This window comes from Asparagus officinalis, chromosome 8, assembly GCF_001876935.1.
Source record: "Asparagus officinalis chromosome 8, Aspof.V1, whole genome shotgun sequence".
NCBI lineage: Eukaryota > Viridiplantae > Streptophyta > Magnoliopsida > Asparagales > Asparagaceae > Asparagus > Asparagus officinalis.
In genome coordinates this window covers 96,470,667-96,480,844 of record NC_033801.1, presented here as the reverse complement: position 1 = coordinate 96,480,844, position 10,178 = coordinate 96,470,667, and positions in this window count along the sequence as shown.

The window sequence follows — 10,178 nt, the reverse complement described above, 5'->3', positions numbered from 1 at the left end:
TTCGGGGTTTTCTTAGTGGGCCCAAACGTTCTTGGATCGGAGCTTTGCTTCGCTCATCGGGAATTGGACCGAGGCGCTCCAAGACTGGCTTTCTTCTTCGGGAGGATTCTGCATGATCTCCCGGAGTAGCTATGGGAATTCTCGGCGACTTAGCTGGGTTCGCCGGAGGTTGAATTTTGGTTGGAGGCTGCAAAGGTTGCTCCTTAGCCTGAATTGCCGCTTCAGACTTTGGCCTCCAAACTTTGCGAGTTGGTGGCGGCTTCTTGGCCACTTCTTTCTGCAACTTTCTACGGGCTTCTTCGGCTTGAGCCCGTGCCTGCGCTGATAGTGCGCGGCGTTTGCGGATGCGTTCTTCCAGCGTCGAACGATTCCGTTTGACACGGATCCATTCCATTGTTGGCGGCTTGGAAGAGGTGCCGTTCATCTGTTGTTGAGGCTGTTTGCCTCTCTTGTTCTTCAGACCCGCGTTGTAGCGGACTCCGTCGGTGGACTCCATCGCTTTGGCGAATTGTTTGGCCAAGCGTTGGCGTTGCCTTTGGCGGGCTCTCTTTGAGAGAGTCACCGCTCCTTTGGTGACGGAGGAATTGGTTGGAACCAGCTTGATCTGGTTGGAGATTGGTGGAGCCTCATCTGACGCAACTTTGGCGTCAATCGAGATGAGGTCGTCGTTGGTAGCTTCAACTTCTTCGTACCAACGCACCTTTCTGTTGGAAGAGAACTTGGACTTCTTGGACTTGCGGGGGGAGGTTGATCTAGACGAGGATGAAAGGTATTCCTCGAACTTGGTCTGATCGAACTCGTATTCGACCTCCTCCACGACTGGGATCAAGATCCGCGGCTGCGACGCTCCGATCTCCGGTCCTCTCGAACACCTGCCTTTTTTGGCGTTGACGATCGCTGAGCACCAGATCTAGAAGAGTGAGTCCCCGAAGTCCCAAAGCTCCAATCTTTTTTAAGTTTCGAGTCTTAAATCCGGCAGAGCTTCGCCTCCCAAATTTCCAACCCTTTGAAATGAACTACCCCCTCTCCTATTTATAGCCAAGCATCACTGTGCCCGTGTGCACGTGTGGCCACCTATGGGTGGCCGGCATTGGGCCGAGCCACCCATAGGTGGCTCGGCTCTTGGCCGAGCCACCCATGGGTGGCTAGGTGGCTCGGCCACCGAGCCACCTCAGGGTGGCTCGGCTTTGGCCGAGCCACCTTGAGGCGGCTCGGTTTGGCCGAGCCCCTCTGGGTTTGCTGTTTTCCGTCGTTTTGTGTTGTGTTCGTTTTCTGGTTTTGTCCGTGATTTGGTTGATTGAGACTCTGATTTGTTGATCTGATTTGGCAGTAAGTCTGATTCCTGATTTGGCAGTAAATCTACTTCTGAGTTCGAGTCCGAAACTGATCTTGATTCGTCCGAGTCTGTTCCCGGTTGGATGACTCGTTGATTCTTTAACACTTGGCTTGATTCCGAACGCGTATGGGTGCATTCCGTCGCTTGCGTGCGATTCGTCGATCTCGTCGCCTCGTTGGTTCGTCGGTTTGTGCCGAGCTATGCTAGGGGACCTATAAGCAGTTTTATATGCCTACAGGTTTATTCAAGGATTGCGGTATATTTTGTACAATCGAACTGAACCGTACAATCCACCCCATCCTCCAGTGATTTTGTCAGATGCCGACAAAGGAATTAAACAATCTTTGAAAGATATATTTCCAGATGCGTACCACTCTAGATGTGTACTTCATCTCATTGAGAATTATAAATTAAAGCTTAGAGAGATGGGTTTTGCCTCAAGTGCGGCTCAACGTATTTCAAAATTATTGGAGTTTGTTGCATACAAGTACACGGAAAGAGAATTTAAAGCTGTTTTACATCAGATTAGGATGACAGATCAAAGAGCGAGAATTTAAAGCTGTTTTACATCAGATTAGGATGACAGATCAAAGAGCTTACCAAGTAGCTCTAAGTTATGGACCAAGTAATTGACAGATCAAAGAGCTTACCAAGTAGCTCTAAGTTATGGACCAAGTAATTGGGCGAATTCCGTATTTCCTAGTATAAGGTATGTCAAATATCATTGCCTTTACTTGTGACATTATGCTTTTATATGAATTTGAGCTTTTAAAAGTCATTTGTGACCTTTACATGTCTCGTGTGGCAGTACGCCATTAAATGTGACACTTAGCCCTGCGCTGTGATCATTTGTGACCTTTACATGTCTCGTGTGGCAGTACGCCATTAAATGTGACACTTAGCCCTGCGCTGTGATCATTAGCAGTCGCGTGTGACATTTGATATTTATATGTGACAGATACGCTGTAATTTTCATTTTTTGAAATTATTGTTTGATTCACAGATATGGTCATATCACTTCCAACGTTGCTGAATCTTTCAATAGTTGGATTCGTGTGGCGAGAACACTTCCCATTTGTGATATGATGGATCACATTCGTGTACAAATTATGGAAAGAATGAATACTCGCCGCGTGATGGCAACAAATTGGAATAGCTATCTATGTCCAGAAGCGGAAAAAATCCTCCAAGAAAATGTCACCAAGGGAAGCACTCTTAAAGTATCACATTCTACAGCTGAAATCTTTGAGGTATCATCACAAAAATCAGTACAAGTTGATTTGGATCACAAAACAGAGTTAACCCTTTTAGTGCTACGATATTGAATACATAGACTTCGTCTTTCTCACGGGAATAGATTACCCGACGACGCGTGTTAGGCGTTGACTTTAGGATTTTTAGCTAACCCCCAGCCTTCAACAGATTTGATTAGCCTTTACCGACTACCGTTTGAGTCGGGCTAGCATGCGCCCCCAAAGACGACAAAGAGACGTGGAAGGAACAAGAATAGACGTATCAACAACAGATCTGAGAATAGACGTGCAATTAGATGCTCAAGATGTCACGCTGAAGGACATAACCGAGCCACATGCACTGAACCTATCCAAGATTAACGTTTCCTGGCAGATTGCGGACTCTTTTGTGATTATTTTCTATTACATGTTACTTTTGCCGTTTTATTGTGACATTTTGTACTTATATGTGACGTATTACATGTAAATGAAAATTATTACATTTTGTTGTAACATGGCAACATGTGTTAGATGCTGACTTATCCCTACTTAGGCTTCGGGATAAAATACCCCAGAATCGAACTCTTGCACATGTTGGAGGATTGAGAAACAGTTTATACTCGTATACTCTTTGGAGTCTTGTTTTGACTTAATTGAGCGATTATATGTGATGTATTACATGTAAATGATAACTTATATGTGACGTATCACCTGTTCGTGTGACGTATTACATGTTTAGATTCAATATGTTAAAGATTGTTGCGACATTTACTAATTTTGCCTTTTTGATATTCTGTGTGACATAACATCCCGTCCCTCGAGGACCCCCCTGATGGAAAAATACGCATGTAGAAGACAAAAAAAATCTCTATAACCGAGCAACATAACAGCACCAAAATCTCACACAGAATATCAAACTGTGACATAAACAGCTGTTGCAGGTGATTTGCCTTTGCCACGAGAGGCAAAGTTCGAGTTCGTAGGATTAGCCGTCGGTCGGTTCCTCTCGTTCTTCTTCCTTCGGAGGAAGCGTTCGGCTTGTTTACCGCGCACCTTCAAGTCTTTCCAAGTGTCAGACGGACAAATGAAACAATTACATCTAGAGTCTAATACTTCCACTCAATCATAGGTGCATCACTACCCCCGAAGTACAATAGATATTCTGGATCATCACTGTCTAATTTCAACCGTAGCTTTTTCCATTCACGCCCTTCACATATAATTTGAGCAGCAAGTCCAGCCCGTAGCATATACGACTCCCTGTGCAAGACTTCAATGTTCATTACCTCCCTTCCCTCGAGGATCGCCTTAATGAAAAAATACGCATGTATGCCACAATCATATCTGTAAAAATATAACATAACACTTAATAGCAGGATATGTAACGGGTAACGAGAATAAAACACAGTTACCTAATATGTCACATACAATGTCAAAATGTCACATAATAGCAGCATAAGTCACACTGCATACTAAACAGTCACATAACATCCCCAAAAGTCACTTGTAGTCCTCAAATATCACATCAATATTTGCAGCGACAATGTCACTAAGCCATACAACAAGCCATGCAACAATCTCATGGTTAAGTATAAGAAACTTACGAGCCTTTTTGCGTTCGACAAGGGACTGCTTCATATTGGAATGCTCTGAATGTCGACGCCTGATCGAAACCACTCACCATCCTATCTAAAAAAAGTTGGATGGTCAACATGTCTCTAGCCCATGCCTCGTGGTCAGCGGAGCTGTAATGTCTGCATTTTTTTTGCCCCAAGTTGACCTCAAGGACATGCCAATGGTCAGCGTGACATATTGGAATTATCAACACATCCTTCCCTTCATCTATATGCTTCTTTATGTAATTTTTATAGACATTGCGCTCATCCAAATTTGAAGCAGTTAGCAACCAAATCTGTTGAAAACAAAAAATAAAGCAAGCAAAAGAAAGTCATATAAATGCAATATAACTCAAATTGTATTATGATCGTCATTACTCACACTAAAATACGACGTGACAATAGCGTATTTTCTTTCGACATGGGCATTTATTGGCAGCTTGAGCCATGTTCGAAGACTTGCAACCAGAGCTTCAATGATCTGATGATTGCAAATGTAATAAGTTATTGTAATTGTGCAAAACTTGATTAACACCACAACTTAAACAAAAACTAACCTCATCCTTTAATCTTCCACCACGTAGAAGATGTAGCATATCATATCTGCATATAGTGTGGTCTTCAACCTCAAAAATTGTCCGATTACAAAATGTAGAAGACAATCAATGTATAAGCGACATATTCTAATCAACACCAAACTGTCACAGGAAAATACGAAATGTCACAGGAAAATAATAAATGTCACACGAAAACACTATATGTCACATACAAACACTAAATGTCACAGGAAAACACTACATGTCACAGAAAACACTAAATGTCACATACAAACACTAAGGGTCCCAAACAAACACTAAATGTCACATGAAAACACTATACGTCACAGAAAAACACTAAATATCACATACATGTACTGAACGTCACATACAAACACTAAATGTCACATGAAAACACGAAGGGTCCCAAACAAACACTAAATGTCACATGAAAATACTATATGTCACATGAAAACACTAAATGTCACATACAAACACTGAATGTCACAGAAAACACTAGATGTCACAGGAAAACACTAAATGTCACAAACAAATACTAAATGTCACATACAAACACTGAATGTCACAGGAAAACACTATATGTCATAAGAAAAACATTTAATATCACAGACCAAATATAAATATCACAGAATAACACTTAATACTTACTTGTCAACTTTTAATGTAAGAAAATGTTGAAGCCACTTGTTCTCATCAGCCAACACATCAGGAATGTCCTCAACGGTGAAATTATGGTAAAAGCCTTCGTTGATTGTTCCCGGTAGCCTGACATCAAAGTCTTGTGAAGAAGGAATGCCCATATTCAACATCTCTAATAATTTTTTTTCCTCTTCACTTTTTTCCCTTTTCCATAGCTCTGCAACAGATGTACTCCTACCGAGGTGTGAAATTGCAAGTGGCTTCCCCTCATCCTTCTCCCCCTTGTCGTCGTCATCTTCCACCACAACGACACCTTTCTTCCCTTTCCTTCCCTTCTTTGGCAATTCAGTTTGGAAGGGAGATTCTAAGAACTTGGGCTTCTTTGTTGTTCTTTGGCTCTTTGCCCGTAGCCCACTAACAAATGCTTTTAAAGTATCATCGCCGCCCTCCCTCCTCTTCCTTCCCTTCTTCTTTTTGGGAACATCCTCAGCAACTTTTACATCACATAGCTGTATAAAGATCACAGTTAATGAATATATATCACAGGAAATATTCATATATCACAAGTAATAACCAAACATCACATGTAAACTGTTTACATCACATTATTAGATAAAATGTCACAAGAGATATATGAATGGCACAATAGGTAGACAATTGTCACATACCAAAGGGAACTATCACAAATAAGCAGTAAATGTCACATGCAATAAGCAAATATCACAAAGAAAAGTTACCTCCTCCAGTTCACTGCCCATGGCCTGGGTTTGATCACCTTCTTTGCCTCCCTCCTTTTCCTTCCCTTCTTCTTTCTCTGCCTCAACTTTAGCCTGTATACCACTCACAGTTAATGAATATATATCACAGAAATAAGACATGAATATATATCACAGGAAATATTCATTTATCACAAGTAATAACCAAACATTACACTAAACTGTTTACGTCCCATTATTAGACAAAATGTCACAAGAGACATATGAATGTCACAATAGGCAGACAATTGTCACATACCAAAGGGAACTATCACAAATAAGCTGTAAATGTCACAGGAAAACAACAAATATCACCAAGGAGAGTTACCTCCTCCAGTTCAATGTCCATGTCTTGGGTTTGATCACCTTCACTCAATGCCTCATCTATTTGTGGCTGCATAGATGTAAAAACAATAACCAATTTCAATTCAGCAAATATTTTCTCAATAATTTTTTCCCCTCATGTGACACAGGACATAGGCTATTACCTCTCCTTTGTTTTGCCTTATATCTCAATAATTTTTTCCCCTCATGTGACACAGGACATAGGCTATTACCTCTCCTTTGTTTTGCCTTATATGTTTCTCCTCAGCAAATTTTTTCTCAGTTTCAGCTTTAATAGCCAAAATATCAACGCCGCGAGCAACAAGTGCTTGCTCATAGGCTTCATTCAACATCACCAATTTTTCATAAGCTTCGTCCTACATTAACAATAAACTGATAGTGAGCAAAAGTCACAAATAAGAGGATGACACATCCAAATCATCAACATTACCTCTTTTTGGACTCTTTTCTTCCCCAATGATTTTTCACCCGTAACTTCCTCCTCAACTTTAGCCTTCACCGTTGTAGGACTGGGCTTTATCTCCTCATGAACATACCTCGCCACATCTTGCTCCGGTAAGATGTGGATTGCGGCTTCCGATTTCTTCAAAATTATTGTAGTCCGCACCGAACCCACCTTCTTACCCTCCAATGTCCAATTTATCATTGGTGGCTTGGATTCATCTACTCTTGCCGGCTCTTTGATGTTAGAAATCTCATAATACCATAGCTTCAAAAAAAAGGCCACATTCAATCAATGAAGTATTAGATACAAATGTTATAGATAAATGGCAATAATCACTTACAAGAAGATAAATTCACACATTAACTACAACTGTTACAAATCAGGGACAAATGTCACACATGGGTAACAAACGTCACATATGATTAGAATATATCACATGTAGAAGACACTTATCACATATAACAAGATAATATCACATTTAATTGGAAATAATCTCATATAACAAGATAATATCACATACAAACTACAAATAAATAGGAAACTTAAACAATACAAATTAGATACAAATGTCACATATAAATGTCATATATCACATGTAAAACGTAATGATCACAGATAAGGTGCAAATGCAACATATTACTTACAAATAACACATATAACTCACCGATAGCAAGGGAGCGCAGCCGATGAGATATGTCTGCCCCTTCTTCGCTATCTTCGCAGCCTTGAAAGAGTCCCACAATTCCTTGTAGATGATCGTCGCCCATGGCAAATTATCAACCATATCTATCCGAGCTATATATTTGAACATATGCCGGGGTGCATTCATTCTCACGGTCGGAGTCCATATCATTGTGAGTTGATAGAGGATTTAAAGCATAATAAAATCAGAAACATCCGTCCTCTTTCTTGACTGAACCAATCTTTCCAATAGGGCCTCAAGGTAGTCTCGGCCACTCTTGTATTGCGATTGTTGTTTGTTGGAGAAGTATGTGTTCCATATCCTATTCTCTGTGTCGCGGTTGCCTTTGGGTTTCTCTCCTTCATCATTAAACCGGGTATGTTTACGCACCCAATTTACATCAAAAGTATACGCTTGTGGAGTCCTAGTTTGGCTATCCTTGAAAAAGAACTTCCCCGTGGCTAAATCCAGATGATCTAGAAGCAACATAATCGTAGCCTTGTCCGCTGGAATTGGTCCAAAACTAACATAATTTTTGAAATTGGAGGATCCATACGCCCTCCAATGTTCAGCCCTCATCCGTGGAGCAATTCCATCCATGAATGTACAATATCCACGTATATTGCAAGAAATTCTGATATCATGCGTACTGTAAAACATAACACAACAGATACTACTTCAACTTAGAGTTCTAATACGGCTAAAATCACAGTGCCAAACACATTAAATCGTCAAATGTGAACGATTGGGTTAATACTTACATCTCAGGCTTGCTCCTCGCTGATTCAGATGAGTGAGATGATGATGTCGACATCCCAGCGAGCGTCACTGTTCGGTTTGGCAGAGGTACTCCAGCGACTCGCTTGCAGTCGGGGGCGGGTCCTCGTCGGCACCGCGTGACCGTCGGACGAAGCGCGGCTGCACACGTGAGTCGCGCAGAAGAGCAAGACGACGACGAGGGGCGTCGGTCGATCTTGAGAGGAAGACGACAAGGGGGCGTCGGTGGTTTCGAAGAATATGACGAGCGACGGCGCGTCTCGACAAAGACGACGAAGACAAAGTCGACGAGAATCAGATCTAATGTGAGTTGCCGAAGACGAAAACGACGACGATGAGTGGCCGGCGGTCTTCAGAGGAAGAGGTTTCGAAGAATACGATGAGCGGCGGCGCCGGTCTTCGACGAAGACGACGAGCACGAGAAGATGGCGAAGACGGTTCCCAGCGTTGTTCGTCGACGGTGGTTTTGGGAGGAGGAGAGTTCAACAGGGAGATAGTCTCGAAATTTGTTACAGTGGTTTCGATAACAACGCTCAGAAAGGGATGGTATAGTGAATTGAGAAGAGTAATTTGGGGATACTTTTTGGGTAGTGTATCTGCTACTTATTTTGGGGCTTGTTGTATTTCTTTTTCTGTATAAGGGCTTTGTGGTTATGGTTTTTTGGGCTTGGGGTGGGATGATGGCCCAAATTAAGTTGGTTCCCCAAGCAATTTTCCCTTTTTTAATCACATGATGGAAAATGCATAAAATAAATACCCGCCAAGTGATAAATTAGGTGGGGTGGGGGTGGGGTGGTGGGTCGGGGGGGGGGGGGGCGTGTTTCCATATTCGCGATTCGCGAATTTTTGGCCGACGACTAACATTTTGGTCAATTTGCGCAGTGGAGCCCGATTTAAAAAAAGAGTGGCTGTTAGGGGCACACCACCAACCACAATCCCAACCACACCCCCCTCTCTCATCGCTACAGTAAACGCGGGCCCCACATTGGATTTTAAAAATTTTAAAATCCAATGTGGGGCCCGTACTATACGAGTGAGAAGGGGTCTGCGTTGGGGATTGTGGTTGGTGGTGTGCCCCTAACATTATTTTAAAAAAAAATAACAGGACACCGGAGCAAGGAAAAAAAAAGTGAAAAGTGATAAAATCGATGATGATGGTAATAATAATAACAACACCACCAATAGGAAAATAAATAATTATAGTAACAAAAAAGGGTTAAAAAAAACCCGATCAGAGCTAAGTAGGGCTGAACATGGTTCGGTTCAAACCGAAAAAACCGACCGAACCGACCCGAAAAAAGCGGTTTTAAGAGTAAGACGGTTCGGGTCGGGTTGACAACTTTTCAAACCGACCCGACCCGAACCGACCGAATATATTCCCAAAACTTTCAAACCCGTTCGCGTTTACCCGACCCGTCCCAAACCCTCAACCCTAACTTCATTTCCTCTCATTCCCAAATCCCAGCCGCCGCTACTCATTCCCAATTTCCCATTTCGCTCGGCCTCAATCCCTCTCTCTCGCTCTCTCTTCTTCCAAGACCCCTTACTCTCCCCTCCTCTTCCCGAAATGCCCCTCTCCCCCTCCCCCTCCCGCAAGCGTGGCGGCCCCTTCGGCGACGAGCGCCAGGAGTTCTCCTTCAACTCCATCAAGAAGTCCAAGTCCTCCGACGACTCAAAGGAGGACTCGAACTTGACCTCGAACGCTAACGCCAGCGACGGGCCCCAGCCGACCCCCCACCGCCGTCCTCTCCATCTGCGCCGCCGCCCTCCTGTCCGACCCCCACCCCCACCTCC